Source organism: Argiope bruennichi, chromosome X1, assembly GCF_947563725.1.
Source record: "Argiope bruennichi chromosome X1, qqArgBrue1.1, whole genome shotgun sequence".
NCBI lineage: Eukaryota > Metazoa > Arthropoda > Arachnida > Araneae > Araneidae > Argiope > Argiope bruennichi.
The window spans coordinates 25,899,708-25,916,397 of NC_079162.1; the positions used below are offsets into that span (position 1 = coordinate 25,899,708).

The 16,690-nt window shown below is 28.5% G+C and overlaps 1 long non-coding RNA gene across 1 annotated transcript in view; it reads right to left on the reverse strand.

Moving 5' to 3' along the window:
* Positions 1-1,433: 1,433 nt before the first annotated feature.
* Positions 1,434-16,690, reverse strand: part of LOC129958736 (uncharacterized) — a 70,132-nt gene continuing 54,875 nt past the window's right edge. Inside the window, exon 3 of the long non-coding RNA XR_008783295.1 lies at positions 1,434-1,516. This is a non-coding gene — a long non-coding RNA (uncharacterized LOC129958736). The remainder of the gene's footprint in view (positions 1,517-16,690) is intronic.

Consider the following 16,690-nt stretch of genomic DNA (forward strand, 5'->3'; position numbering starts at 1 on the left):
GATTTGATTAGAGTTGTAATTTTTTGCATTTGTTTTAAGGAGTGCTTTAGAGGAGTAACAAATCTCAGTGGTATGCATGGAGAAATAAATTATTCGAAAAATGCAGGGAAAGAAATATTGGATTAAATTACATTTTTCTTCTAATAAAATAAATTTTTTGATATTTGAACGTTTGTAATTATTGTTTTCATAATCATATACAATTTGTTATTTATATCCATTCCCTCTACATGACTAAATTTTGTAAAATTACAATTAAAATCCATATTTCTATTCAGTTGAATGTTAGCTAATTGGCAACATTTTTCTGTTGTTCATTTTGCGTCAGCCCTTTTCATTTGTGTTCATATACATTAGTTCTCCAGATTTGGAGTTATCCTTTTTTGATGCCACTCTGTAATACGATATTTTAATGCTAACCTTTTGACATGAATTTCAATAATTTTATAAATTCTTCTAATTCATGTTTTATTACAAAAATTTTAAGTTTCTGTAATAAGTTTTAAAATCCAATACTTTAAATGCGAAAAAATTCTTTTTTTCTGTTATAAAAATCGTAGTTTTTTTTTAAAGAAAAATTCTTCTTTTAATAAAAAAAATATTCTTCCTTGAAATATTGACTGAATAAAACTAAATAAAAAAAGATGCTTAATTAAAATTTCATTATGGGACGGAACATTATATTTTAAATTAGCCCAAGAAATTTTCCCCAATATTGGTTTCTGTACTGAATAAAAAAATATTTCAATCATGCATTCATATTTCAGATTTTAATATTGGCATAAAATGAATTAATATTTAGTTTTTAAAGCATCAGACTTCTATGAAATTTAATTCAAAGTATCTTGCGTTTGGAAATTTGGTTCAGAATATGTATTCTTCGATTTCTTAAAATTAGACTTTATATGAGCAAACCTTTAATTTTAGCTGACATTCAGTTTCAAAGGGCTAGTTAAGATTTTTAAAGATAAGTTTGCCAACTGCTGCGAAGTTTAATTTCAACGTATTTTTTTTTTGGGGGGGGAGATTGTCTCAAAATCAATTTATATCTCCAAAAATAAATTTTTTATCCATTTCTTTTTATCATTTTCTAGAAAATTGGCAGAATTTAATTGAAATCATGTATTCTAGGAGAGAATAACAAAGACTTTATGCTGTTTGAAAATAATTAAAACTCCTTAATTGATTTCGTACTTTCGCATACCCTGAAGATATACTATAGATATAAAAAAGAAAATTCCCAGTTTCAAAAATAGAGGATGGCACTTATTATTCATATTATATCTCAATGTACTTGAAGTCGAGTGTAATTCTTGAAACAATTGGTATGTATTGATCATAAAAGGTTTCTTGTACTGCACTATGCTGTATTAGTAGAATTTTTCTACTGTACTATGTTGTACTAGAAGAATTTAATGTAAAAGATTGACTTACCTCTAAGCCATTAGTGTTTCTGTACTATCAAGGATTTAATCAGTCAGCTTTCTTGTCGCTCAATTGATTTCATCTTCAGATCCTGAAAAAAGACAGGAATCTGACAAACCGTTTATAGTCGAAATGAATTTAGATTATCATTATATGAATTAACAACAGGGAGATTTTCAATTTGAAGAAAAACTTATTGCATCTGCAGAATATGTCGAATGCCAGAAACTTAAATTGCATCTAAATTAAATATCGCATTTAAATTGTATTCAATTATATTTACATTAACTGCATTTAATTAAATGCATAAACATCTAAATAAATTTAAATAGCATTTAATTAAATAAATTTAAATCGCATTTAAATTAAATATAGCACATTTAAAATACTGAAAATTAAATGTAAAAATATTTAAAATGCAAGGAATCCCATGCTTTTTTAAGAAAATATTCACTAGGTGAAATTTAAATATAAATGTTAGTTGATAAACCTCGTAACATACAATCTGGCATCAAATGCGTTGATCTGTAAATTTTCGATACACAATATGGAAAGGCATTTATTGGGTCATTCTTTTTTGATGACGCTTTAACGCCTGGCATTTTATCTGGACCATTGTCTGATTACTTGGAGGAGTCTGTTTTGTAATTGAATTTATCAAGAATAACATTCAGCACGTTCAGACTGCAGCTCACAAATCTTCAGCCACATACTCTACTGATCAATATATAAAGAAACGGCACCATTGGATAAAGGATTCTTGCGAGTGGATCCCTGTGTCGTCAAATTTAAGTTCAATACGTTACTTCATTAAAAATATATAAAAAAAGAGAATACACAAGTAGAGCAGATTTGATTAAATGATTTATTATGATATGCATATGTTACATCCACAATGTTTTATAACGAACAAGAATTTACTTTTTTAGTGCGTTTCTTTATTTCAACCGAAGGGCATCTGGAGTAAATATTGACATTTATTTAAAATTTATAAGAATGTTTATTGTAATAGTATTTTAAATAATAATTTATTTTGTAGGGAAATTATTTAATTCTTGCCATTTTGTTGTTTTCCGCAAAATCAGAATTATTTTCTATTACATTATTTAAATTAGCTGAATATCTGTTCTTCGCTTTTCCATTCAATATTTAAACCAATAAAGTATGAAAAGAAATTTTAAAAAATGTCATCTAAACATTTTACTTTCTAAAAAATTGGTAATTGCTCACTTCAAAATTTTGTATACTTTTTTATTGCATATAACGTCACAATGGTTTTTTTTTTGTTTTGTTTTTTGAATTTGTAATTTTTTTTCAGCAGTACAATTATTGACTCATACAACATAAAATATTTTTCTTCATTTAAAAGGCTGTTATAATTGGGAGCATATGCCTATCATTAATGGATTACATAATTTAGCATATGCAAGTTCACCATGGATTTTATATATAATATTATAATAATAAAAATATAATGTGTGTGTGAAAAATGTATGTAAAAAAGTCCTTTTGAATTTGAAGGGAAACAGTGGTGGAGTTCTTCAACAGTTTCTGTTCTTCATAACATTAAAGAAAGATATATATATTCTATTATCAAAATTTCTTAAGCCTTGACGAGCGTAATGCAGCGTACTGAACAAGATGGAAAGAAAGCGTGAGAAAGAATTTTGAATTTATGTATTTTCAGAAAGGAATATACTGACACAGCATTCTGGTCCTATACGCTAAAAAGTTACTATGGGAAAATAAAAGTCCGCACATTTCAGAAATAAAACCAAAGTTTGAGTAATTAGGAAATAATTTTTAGAACATTGATAAATTCACACACGCCCACACCCACACCCACACCACCATTTTAAGTTCCGCCATCAGTTGCATTATAGCACTATATTTGCAGTTTGTCTTGGAAAATGGTCGTCGGAATTTCAGAATTCACAATTTCCACGGGAAATTACACAGTGTGATGTTTCAGTTAATGACTAAAATCGGAACTAATTAATTCGTAATCCTATGGGCTGAATAAAGCATAATAGCGGACTAGCTTATTCGTCCAGATTATTGACTATTTAAGCTATTTAACGATTAATATGGAAAATATTTTTCAAAAAATTCCAGTGTTACTTGACGCAATTGAAAAATATAAAATGAATTAAATTGCTACAAATTGTGTGTGAGAAGTAAAAAATGCATATACTAAGAAGCAAAACTGGAAGTGAAAATCCTATTTTGGAGTTAATATGTAAAAGAGTAATATTTTTATTTTAACATTCGTAAAACATGCGATTGACTGTTTTGATGAATAAGTTTGAATTTCATCATAACATTGTTAGATTGAGTATTATACGAAATTGAAAAAAATATTAAAGGCAAATTATACAGCTAATTTTAAGCAAATTTCTTCATTTACTGTCTTGTATCTGAAACAATTTGGCATTCTATCTCTGACCAAGCTTTGCCCACTTCATTAACTCGACGAATTTTATTTAACTTTAATGCGTTTTTTTAAGATGAACAAATATAATTTTTCTAAATAATTTCAACAGAAAAATGTCTTCTCGTATCTTCTAATATAAACTATAATAATATTTAAAAAAATTCTTCTACAGTATTTAATTTTCTTTTACCAATAAATTATAATATAAAAGCTTAAACCAGTATAAGCTCAGTGTGAACAAATATTTCATCGCATTCTAAAAAAGAACTCCACATTGCATTCAAAGTGCTAAATCGTATCAAACGAAAAATCTAAAATTGGATAAAATTATTTTGGATGAAATTTTCCCCTAATAATTAAAAGAACGCCATTCCTAACAACAACAACCAGTTAAAAAAAACTATTAACCAGTTAATAAATTTTAAAGCCAAACTGAAATATTTATTAAAATTCTTGCTACTCCACGACACAGATACCTCATTAGCTACAAAAACGACTTTAAACAATCTATCCATTTATTCCCAAGCAACCCCGCTTACCGGGGGCGGTTTAATATAGGAAACCCAGTCGAGTGTTGTTAGCACGATGAATTATCAATCTCGTTTGAGAGCTGAGTAAATTGAAACTGTCACTTCGATCGCGTCACGTAATTCAAACAATTTTACAGGCCAAGGGCGAGATTTTTTTCTATTTTTGCTGAGAGCAAACCAAACTTTCTCCAGTTCCTCAGAAATAAACATTTCTTATAATGAAAACGAAAATTGTATTTGAAAACATCTTGAAAATCCAACAGTTTTTCTAATGTATTCTATTATGAAAATAAAGACGAATATATTATACAAAAGTTTGCCATTTAATATTCGGTATGGAAAGATATGAAATTTTATAACAGACGAAAAATTAAATTTTGAAGTGTTCAGTAGAAAGATTCTATGAAATTATTATTTGATTAATTTATTTAACGACGTTTACTAAAGAGAGATGGGACAATGACCTTTACTCTACAATAATTCATTTTTGAAGCCTTTCAAACACATTTTAAACAGTAAGGTTTATTCTTCAACTCTTACCACAACCGGTGAGCTCTTTTTTAAAAAGAAGCTTAACGGTTAAATAAGATTCGAGCAGATTCCAGCGCTGACGTATTTGAACACAAGCGCCGATACTTCGTTAGCTACAAAAACAACGACTTTCAACAACCTATCCATTTATTCCAAAACAACGTCGCTTACCGACGGCGGCTTAATATACGAAACCCAGCCAAGTCTTGTTAGCACGATGAATTATCAATCTCGTTTGAGAGCTGAGTAAATTGAAACTGTCACTTCGATCACGTCTCGTAATTCAAACAAGTCTACATGCCAAGGGCGAGATTTTTTTCCCTTGCTTAAAGCAAACTAAATCTTCTTCAACTCTCAAGAAATGGGCGATTCCAGGGTTTCCGGAAAAGTATCCCTTTTATCCGGCTGTAAGGCGATGCTATATATCACACTCTAGGCTCAACTCATCAGGTATTCAAGGGAGATTGTTGAATAACAATGACTCGCGTAAGGTCTGATGATCGACTCTAAGCGTCCGTTGGGACTTCGCGTCTCGTTTCTTATGTATACGAGGCAGTGATAATATGAGAAGTTGGCTTTTGGGGAGTAATGGACCTTATCGCATAGTTTCGGCTTTAACTTAATTAACGGTGTTCCGGTTAAAACGTTTAACTTGGAGGGTAAGATTTCAATAAGAAAGATAATAGATACATTTTAAGATCAGACATTACATAGTCATTATAGTTTAAATAGTGTATTGCGTGGATGTATTTAGGATAAAGGATGTTTGATCTTTTATGGAAGGGAATTTCCCTCGAGGACCTTCTTTTATGGTAGAAAATCGGTTAAAAATGTAAGGATGCGAAAGGAATTAACATGCATTTTGAAATTAGTTATTAATTTATCGATGTTCTTTTGTGTTAAATATTATTTACATGATTGATTTTTATTGATAAAGGTTTTGGTGAAATAAATTTCGCAGAAAATATAAATATTTGTATTATTTCGTGGCGTATTGTTCACATTAAATTGTCTTTAAAAGTTTCTTTTGCATAGTGTTGAAGACGAATCTTATAAAAAATGAAAGCCTCTAAACGTAAACTAATTGACCATCATTCTTACATAACAACAAATTGACAAAGATCTGCGTTATTTTAACCAATTATTGATTTTTTTATGGCTCAATTTGATTAATTAAAGCAAAAGGTTTAATATGTGAAGCAGGTAAAAACATAGAAAATTCTGTAGATAATTAAACACTTATTACACACAACTACATATTAGGCAGCTAATATGCAATAATTTGAGACGAAAAATGGCGAATGACATATAGGCACTCGATTCAGCACATTCCCTTTTGCATAATAGTCCCGAAAGAGAATAAACGCAATAAATCTAAAGTATTAAAATGATGAAAAGTTAGAGCTACTAATAGAATTGTGCATTTTCTAACACTGTGTATTTTCTATTTATTTCTTATCAGCGAAATATCAATTTTTTTAAATATTTTCAATACAAGATGATGAAAGATTTTCATTGGAACTATGAAAGCCATTATATTATTTAGGAAAGAACTATTGAAGGTATACACGTCATGACATATTTCGGAATGATGTCTAATTTTAAGGATTAAGTTTGAACAATGTTTCTCTGTTTAAGAAAGGATTAAGTGAGGTAATTCGATTGTATGTGAAAATACAACAGGTAATTTTAAAATATCAGTTATCTGTAGAGTTAGCTGCAGCTGTAAAGTAAGCTAGTAGAAAACGACCTTTAAGATTCATGTATGTAAGAAAAATAATTTTTAAATTTGCATTCTTCATGATGTTCAAGTTCAGTTAGTATATATTTTTCCGAGTTAATACTTACATCAGAATGAAGGTATTTCGCAAAAATAAGAAAGAATGTTTCCAAGCAAAATTCTAAACTAAATAAGCAAATCATAGTACAGTGTCAATCGTAGTACATAACAAATAATCGCAGATGTGAGAAGCAAATGCAATTTGTGACATGCACGAAGATAAATTCTTATGTCTAAAACATTCAATGTTAATAAATATACTTAAACATGCACACGAAAATTCATACCAGAAACAAAATATAATAACTAATTAAAATATATATGAGAATAAAGTACAATGCAAACAATATATTAGTAAAGGTATGCAAAAGAATAAAATCTATAACAAAACAAAGACACAAAGAATTTGCAACATAATTAATGTGGTTCTAAATATACTCAAAGAATGCATGAAAGGTCACAAACGCTGATTAAAAGACGAAGACATGTTACACATAACATCTGCAGATTATTACTGATTGCTTATGTTTTGCAAAAGAATGTACTGCATGTTAAATATTTTTAAGTGACATTTTCAACGTGCCATTACTTACACACAATAATTAAAACCGAAATTATATTTAGAAATCGTTTAATGTATTACGAAATGTTAAATAATAGTTTTGTATGATTGGTATGCAAGACAATATACTTTGTCAAATATTAAATTACTTTCGATCTCTTGTAGATTTTACTATCCTCTTCATTGGTCGCGAAAGCTAAACTCATTTGAGATGAAATCATCATGGTAATTCGATCACACGAAAGGACTTCCCGACGAAATAATTCAAGTGAACTTTCAGGTCATTCTCGGACATTTCCTCATTTGCCTAAGGGTATGAGAATCATTAAGGACTAAATTATTATATCTGTCTCTTACATCTTAATCGGTAATGTTGGAAGATTATGATTTACATCTTAATTGGGATAGTTAATGAATGATTCGACCGGCTAGGATTTAAGAAAATAAAATTACCCGCATCTTAAATGTTTTTAATATTATTTATAAACTGATATGTTCAAATGAATTCCATCAAAGCATGACGAATGTGCAACCTTTATTTTCAGGATATTTTGTTTCATTTAACATTATTTTTATAAAAATAAATATAGCTTAAGTTTTGTGTGAAAATATATATATATATTTCATTAGCCAATTTGCTTTAATTCCAGTAAATATGTAGAATTATAAATTACAATTAAGTACTAATTAGAGATAAAAAGCAATACTTTTTCAAGATATTTATTTCTGAAATAAACACTGAAAAATAACTAAATTTACCCAGATTTCATAAGGAGATGCAAATGTATCTTTTTAACATGAAGATTTTAATGAATGTATTGGAAATTCTTTTCTAATATTTTGATACTTTGAAATATTACCTTTTTTATTGTGGGATTGCTTGTTTTTGACTTTCCCCATTTCGATAATCCCCAACTTCAAATATGGGAGGAAACAGAACCCATACGAATTAAAAAAAATCCCCAAAAAAGTATTAGGCATAAAACAGATTAGTCCGCCTCGGAGAATGAAATCTTAATTGCTTTGGGATACGTGGGAGATTTGTAACGGTCGTTACGATAAAGAAAAATCTGAAACAGCATCAATATTAGTTTTAAGGCAAAAATCATTTTAAACGTTTCATTATAAATATTCTAATTCAGAATGTCGACATGTTTCTGAATTCTTGGAAATTCTTTCAAGCATAACGACTCTCTTTTCCAAGTTTTATGAAATTTAATTGCTGATGAATATATACTATTAGTCTATTAAATTATTCTTGATACTCAGTTTTTTTTTTACATTGTCTTAAAATCGTTGTAGATTTCAAGTTTTCAAAATGCTGACTCATGCTTTTATTTTAGAAAACTATGTGTGGTTTTAGCAAAGAATATCGTAGATTTTGCTTTTTTAATTTTATTTTTATCTTATTAATTTTGCTTTATTAATTTTACATTTTATTTAAAATGTTTCATTCAAAAAGTTATATTGTATGTATGCTTGAAGAATTAAAATATTCTTCTTATGACCTTTGTTTTCTTAAAATTACTTTGAATTAAATAAACATTTTCTTGATAAAGAACATTGTTTTCTCATTTTTATGAAAAATATTAATATCTATAATATAATATATACAAGTATCACATAGAAAGACTGCCAGTCAAATTTTCTAAAGGGAACAGTGTAAGTAGGCATTCGCTTTCAAAAAACTAATAATTCAGCTTGTACATTTATTTTGGAACGTTTCTGCATCTTATATAATTATTCCTTGATGTTGTATAGTTAATTTATATTTTCTTGTAGATATTTATATACTTACATTTACTTTTTAAACTAGTGAATTATCGATGCATATGGATGAAACAAAAAGAACGAAAACATGAAATGGAAACATAAAAAAAAAAGGGTTTCAAAATATTCCTTGAGGCGGTTTTTAGATATTTAACGATGAAATTAATTATTTTTCATGGTTTACAAATTTAAAAAAGCACTACTCATTTCAGTACTAAAAAATCCCCATTAATTTTTATCTTTTACATTAATAAATAGAAAAATCAGTAACAAAATTGGAAATTTGAGATCAGCTTACAAAGATCTGAATTTCTTTAATTAAGATCAAAATTGTTCTAATTTTGAAATAATGTCATTTATTTCAAATAAATTTTTCTTTGAATCCAAACTATTAGGAAGTATTTTTAGTTTATTATAATAGTCATAAAATAATAGAATATTATTTCGGGAGTAATAAACTATGTTCTGTTTTCTATTCATAGTTTTGATATAAATAAATTTTACAATCTCTAATTTTATATTAAATAAAATTTTGACTGCACACAAATAACCATTTTCTTTCTCGTTTAGACGAGCACTGAAATTCAACATTATGTGATATTACTTATAAGCTAGAGATACTAATATATCAGCAATGAAATTTTCATTTTATAAACAAATAGACGTAAATATCCTTATAGAAAATATTCTACACTTACTGCTTATATATAGATATTTGTCTTTTCGTTTTCACTTTACAAAACAAAGAACTCTATTTTCAAAAGAATGGAATTAAGTAGGTTTGGTTTCAAATATTTAAATATTAGAATTTATTTATCCTAGTTTCTTCAAAACTAGTATTATTTATTCTTTAATAAATATTGCATTATGTAAAGAATATAATAATAGTGCATAAAAGGAATACTAGACATAAATCCTATTAGGCATATCTTTAAGGCAGACAATACTGTTATTCTATTGTGAATATTCTGGATATTTGTTCCGATCTTCCTTTTTCAAAAGGAAGTCGTATAATAACTGCATCTCGTAGCCTTATTAACAATTTCCCTGTTGAGCGGGAATTCTTTTAAGCTATAAATATGTTCCAGCGTTCAATTATTTAGAGAAATTTTACATGGGCCGAGAGAAATCCTTTGACGTATTGCAAGAATGCAAAACGTTGGAATTACCGGCGTGAATAACTGGTAAAATATGAATTCCAAAAATTTGGTTTTGAAAAATTACAATTTTTCGAAATGAAAATTATACTTAATTAGTTTTAAACAGAAATTTTACTTGGTGCATTCTACACCCGAATGCTACTATAACAAGGGGCATTATCTCATTTTCACTTTTCCTTCCTAACTTTTTCCTTTCTACCTTAAGAATTCTCTGAATTTTAAGGAGGAAGTGCATTCTTCTCGTAAAATGAAAGACTTTTTAGCAATATTGTTTCGAAAGCAGAGAAAGAAATGAAATATCCTTAAGTAGCCTCGGAAATTCTGCTTTTGGGGAAGAGAAACTTAAATCAAACACAAACCGTGTTTCGAAGAGACACAAAAGGAGGTTGAAGCTGTGCATACGGAATGCTGGCGTAGTGATTTCGGAATTCACTACTGATGATGTCTTGAAGGAAACAAGTAGCAGAATGAAGAATTTTGAAAGTAAAATCAGTCTGAATGCGGCATGAGGGAACATCAATACTCCAAACGGTCTGAACGCTTTTATTGTAAGATGCATGGAAAATCTATTCCTTTGCCTTTCAAATATCTATTCTCGATAAATTTAAAGAGAAACCTCAAGTAACATTGTATATATCCCGCTGCTTTCGAAGTCCGGTAATTTGACTTGGTTCCCAAAGTTTACTTTTGTCACACACACATACACACTTTTAAATATTCAATTTACTCGTCGTATTTCAATCTAACACATCCTCAAACTGAATTAGTTACATTGTTTCGAAAGCCGGAAGTGTGAAAACAATTTTGATTTTCTTATGAAGTTTCCGTTTAAAGATGCTTACCCTAAATTGCTGTTATAATATGCTAATTGAAACTGCCATGTGAGCTAACAATTAGTTATAAAACACAAATTGAGTGATTTATTTCGAATAAGGCTTTAAACTTACGGAAAATAAGTTTAAATCAAAATCTCTAACTTTAAAGGTATCTCACTTTTCATATGTACGGCGATTTCGTTTTCTGAATTTCGTCATACATTATCTTAAATATTTAATTTTCTCATCACATTTGAATCCGAGTCAGTTTCATACAAAACTAGGAATATTGTTTTAAAGAATCGTCAATAATATTAGAAAGGCAAAGAAAGATTTTCATCTCTTTATATTTCCTATTACTGAAAGATTTCCATGTACAAATACACTTTTGGTTGATTACCTTATAACTTATTTCATAAGCTAGCATTTAATATTATTTGCTAATAATATTTTTTTAATTCATGAAGTGAAGACTTTTGTTATTTAAATGACATTTCAAATAATCTAGCTGTGGAGCATTCCAATGTACCAATCAACGCAATAGTGTTGTTAATTAAGATAGCCTGTAATTTATATTTAAGTATCTTAATTTTATTCATCAATTAAACAGTCAAATAAAAATATTTCTGAAAGTAACGCTGGAATGAACTTTAAATCATATGAGTAAGTAAGGTTTTCAAAAAATTATATTCTTTAAAAATTCTAATATATTAACATATTAAATTATGATTGTTTCATAATTTAATATATAAGTTATAAAGGACATAACTGATGGTGTACTTAAAGAAAATTCATTGTAAATTAGTGCATCAGAAATGCAACTTAATTTCTTTATAATATTTCAATTTCTTTTGAAAATCTCTTAATTGAGGATAAAATGATATAATTAGGTTTGCATTTCAGAATTTATTGTTAAATTTGACAACCGGTGTAAGAAAATGTTACTTAAAGTAGTGTTGGAAAATAATTTATCATGATTCAAAGGAAACTTTGAAATTAATACATTTTTAAGAGTTATTGCCTTTTAAAATTTCTTTCATGCAAAATTTAAAATCAATTCCATGGGATAGTTAAGAAAAGTAGAAGAGTAGTTGCATTTTAATTAATGCTTATGCCCTTTTGAATAAGGTATCAAAGTAAAGGTTACCTATGCGGTATCTAAACATATAGGGTTTTATTCAGGTTTAAACTTGAGAAGTCTTCTAGAACAATATTTAATTAAAGAAACGGTGAAAAACTCTTAATTTACCCAAATTAAAATGCAAAATTTAAACTGTGTATAAGCATAATATTTGCCTTAACTAGAATAGCTAAATTGCAAGAATAAATTGCAGAAATCAATTAACGAAACATCACATATTAAATGACTCAATACTGAATAAAATCGTACGTTATTTTCGAAACTCTTCAAACTTTGAATAAAATTTTGAAGGAATTAATGTTGAGTTTTTCTAAAATTAAATATCGCACTATCCTTAAAAAATTTGAATTACTTTATCCCTAATCAAACCTTCACTATGTAAAATTATTGCAATTACAGTAATACTTATAAAAATTTTAATTTATATACGTTTTTAATCCTAAATTATTCAGGATAAGACTTAATAAAAATATAAGGAAAAGATCAGAATAATTCATTAGCAAAACTAACGAACCTCCCAACACAGAAAATGAAATATTGATTTAAATCTCCCATCCATATATGTAATCCATTATTTGCAGAATGTAGATATTATATTTGAAAATGAAAGGTAATTTTAAAACGAAGAGCAAAAATATTTTTAAAGGATTTAAAAGCCTTTCAATTGAAAATTTCCAATAATCATAATTATTTTAAAAATAAAAAAAATTAATTTCAAATTTAATTTTAATATTGAATGAGCCGAATGAAATTTTAATTTCATTCAGCTCAATATGTTGATTAGAAAAACTAAGAGTCTAGTGTTAACAAGAAGAAAAAATGAACCGAAACTCCGCATACATTAATCATAATTAAATATTGGCCTAAACTTGACTCTTTCATTTCTAAATTTGAAAGTGGATATATTCCTAAAGCATTCAAGATAATTCCTTTCGAAAATCGGCCCATTTGTGAAAAGAGGTTTTAAGACAGTAATAATATAAATAATTCATTTTAAAATTTAAAATACAATTTTATTTTCACTATACTTTTGATAAAATTGTTTCCTGATTCCATTCGATAGCCTGCAAAACAGGCTATGCAGACAAAGGGGGTCCGCTTAGATTGAGAAAATATATACCCGAAACGTCGTATACAGAAAATGAAATATTGACTTAAATCTTACACCCTTTCAGGCATTCCGAGGTTCGAAATGAAAAGAAAAAAGTTGAAGGAATCGGGGTTATGCGTAGAAAATGAAAAGCACGCATTTTTAAAACTGCATGCCAGAATATTCCGAAAGAATTTAAAATCGTTTCTGCGGAAAAAGACCACCTTTGCGAAGATTTGACCCACAGTCTGTGATAGATGAAATATGATAAATGATTTTAACAACGGAAAGGAATAGGACGGTTACATCTTTTGAAAGACGTTCCCAGATCACAGAAACGAACCAATGGTTTTCTCTAGTTCTGCTTCAAACATAGTTTCAATTGAGCGATGACTGCCCTCTTAGAATCCAAAGAATGCATTTTTTTTCCCACTAGCAAAATGGAAAGAATGTGACCTCGGGAGAAAGAAAGGTGAGACTGTAATTTGTTTCACTGTAATAGTTGGTTTGAATATTTCGTTTTACTCTTGTTGAGAAATTCCTGTAGAATTCCTTCATTTTGGATGGGAGTTTTTATAATTTAGAAAAATATGAGATCAAGCTAAGAAAAGCAAAGATAAAATGAGTAGATAAATAGGGTGACATTCTGCCATTTTAAGACAGTTTATTTTCGGTGACTTCATTCCGGAGACGTTTTCCTCATAAAATTTCAAATGATATATTTCTTTTTAATTGATGGAAATATGTTAGAAGTCTAAAAATGTTAGTGCGGGTAAAAATTTAATTGATTTCACTATTTACTTCTACAAAATTTTAATGAAACAAACAGTGATAACATCTTTTGCCGTTATTCCATTTTAAAGTTATAAATGAATGAAAATACTTTCGCAAATTTTTAAAACTTAAACAGTTGAATGTTACAATTTATTTTATTATCCGGTATTTAGTTTAAATGGTAATGAAGCATGTTCTTGTTAATAATACAAATAGTAATAAAAATTAAAGAGTTCAGAGAATTTTTAAAGTAAAGAGCAAATAAAGTTGTCATAATATATTTTATTAAAAATAAAACTTTTTGAGTTATATTTAGATAATATTTGCCTTTCTGAGTAGAAGTTTAGTTCAGTAAATTATTTATTGAATTTTTTATCAACTATATAACGCTAGATTACTCAATGATTAAAGATCAATCTTTAAATTCTCTATACGAAGAGTATTTGAAGAATCCGGGTGAATAATTCTAACTTCTTTCACACGTTTTCTGCTTTATTCGAGGTGTAAAAATCTAAGTATAATTTTCACAACGTCCAAATCAATAATTTAATTTTAATAGGAATTGAAACCGTACCATTATTGTCTTGGGAATGATGTTTAAAAAAATATAGATATTACTTCCATTAATGGCCTTGCATCAAAGTGACTAACTGTTAATTTTTTACAATAATTTGTGAGTGAATATAATTACAAATTGTCAAAAAAAAATTCTGCTTATTCAAATAAACTTAATGCCTTAAATAAAAAAAAATAATACCACAGTTATTATTTTTTTGTTTATAATAATTTCAGTAAATTTTTTATAGTCTGTGTCATTAACGGATTATAAATGTTTTCATGTTAGTTTTAACGTTACTTATTCTAAGCATAGAATATAATCCACCTAAAAATGACTCGGAAAAAAAGTCAGCAAAAAGTTCAATCATTAGAATGAAAGGACATGCACCTGACTGTAAAATGTATATATTTAGGGTATCGTTTGAGTTTTACAATGTGAATAAAGATGCTTCCCTTGCGATCAAGACCGGATAAAGCCCTCTAGGGACCTTAGGCATTGAAAGTCTTGAGGCCTCCTTTTATTCTTCCCAACTACAAAAACCAGATATTTTTTATTGATCTTAATTTAATCTCTCTCCCTATCTATGAAATTTTGACACTGAAATAGCAAAACAATAAACTGCCTTTCAATTTCAAAAAGTTGAGTTCATTATATCACGTATAAAAAATATGAAATAAAAGGTTTAAAAGTACGTATTTTTTTTTCAGAATAACATAAAGAGTACTTTTTAACAATCTAAATGCTAATTAACTATAGGTTAGGTTATTTTTTTAAAACTGAGACAATATTTTAAGCCCTCTAGATAATGCAAGTCTAGGGACCCACGCTTCCACCTCTTCTACAAAACCATATACATATATATTTATTGAATTTAATTTAATCCTTATATGAACAGTTTTAAGTAGAAAATTATGATAGAATGAAACAGCAAAATATTAAATTTCAGATCACTTTCGAAAGATTTGGGTTCATTATTTCACGCATAAAAAATGAAAAAATACTTTCATTTTAAGGACTTACAAAAAAAAAATGAACTTTTTAACATTATGTAAGTTTTAATTAGTTTTAGGATCGTAAAAATAAAGCACTTTTTTTAGAATTATAAAGCAACGTAATGAAAACAAACTTACAAAAGGTAATTAATTAATGTTTTAAATGATATTTGATTACAATTGAAAAGTTGTGTGGTCCCTAGATATTTGTTTATTTCTTTTACTACGCCATATTCCATCCGAATTTAAACAGCATAAGCCGCTTTTGATCAGTTTAGGATGGATATATGTGGAAAGGAAATGACTGAAGCGATTATGATTTTACATATATGCATGATGCATACGAACTCTAAAAAATTCACACACAATTGTTTCTGAACTAGCATTTCACATCATTACTTTTCATTTGATTGACTGCCACTTAGTGGATGGAAAAGAATGATCATTGAGCTTTCCATTGGGATCTTACAAATTATTAAATACATAATAGAGAGAGACTGTCAGACAGTTGCCTATATTTCCCATTTAATAAAAAGTAAAAGTAGTGATTCATTAAAATTCGGCAGAGTAATATAAATGGAAGAAAAGAAAAATGTGTATATTGTTTCAAACCTGTAATGCTACTGCCCAGCACGGTTAGTTCCATCACCGGAAAGATTGATTTACAATCATCTGTATTGGATGCTGCTCGGGTGCCGAGCTAGTAATCCGAGAGTTTGGTGACAAACTTGGCGACTTTGGCGACAAAATATATAGTTCTGGAAACTTCGAGAATTTTAACGATCCATCCAATAGGAACTGAAATACTCCTGATTGGCCCAGAAAGATCTCGGCCCACCTTCCGGGAACTATAAAAGGCCGGCAGTCTCAAGCTGCAATGAATCGTAGTCGGAGTCGTAAACAAGCAAGGAGTCGTCGAGAGGGTAACGAAGCAAAGGCTGAATAGTCCAGCGTTATGTGGAGCTCAGGCAAGTGATGAACTGCTGTGTGCCGAATCCTGTAGAAGCAGCGTTGTGTCATGTGTGAATAGCCAGTCGTGTAGTAGTGAATCAGCCGTTGGATACAGCTAAAGCGAAGTGACAGTAGAGAATTTCAGCCGTTTGGAGAGACTGTAGAGCGAAGCTCCG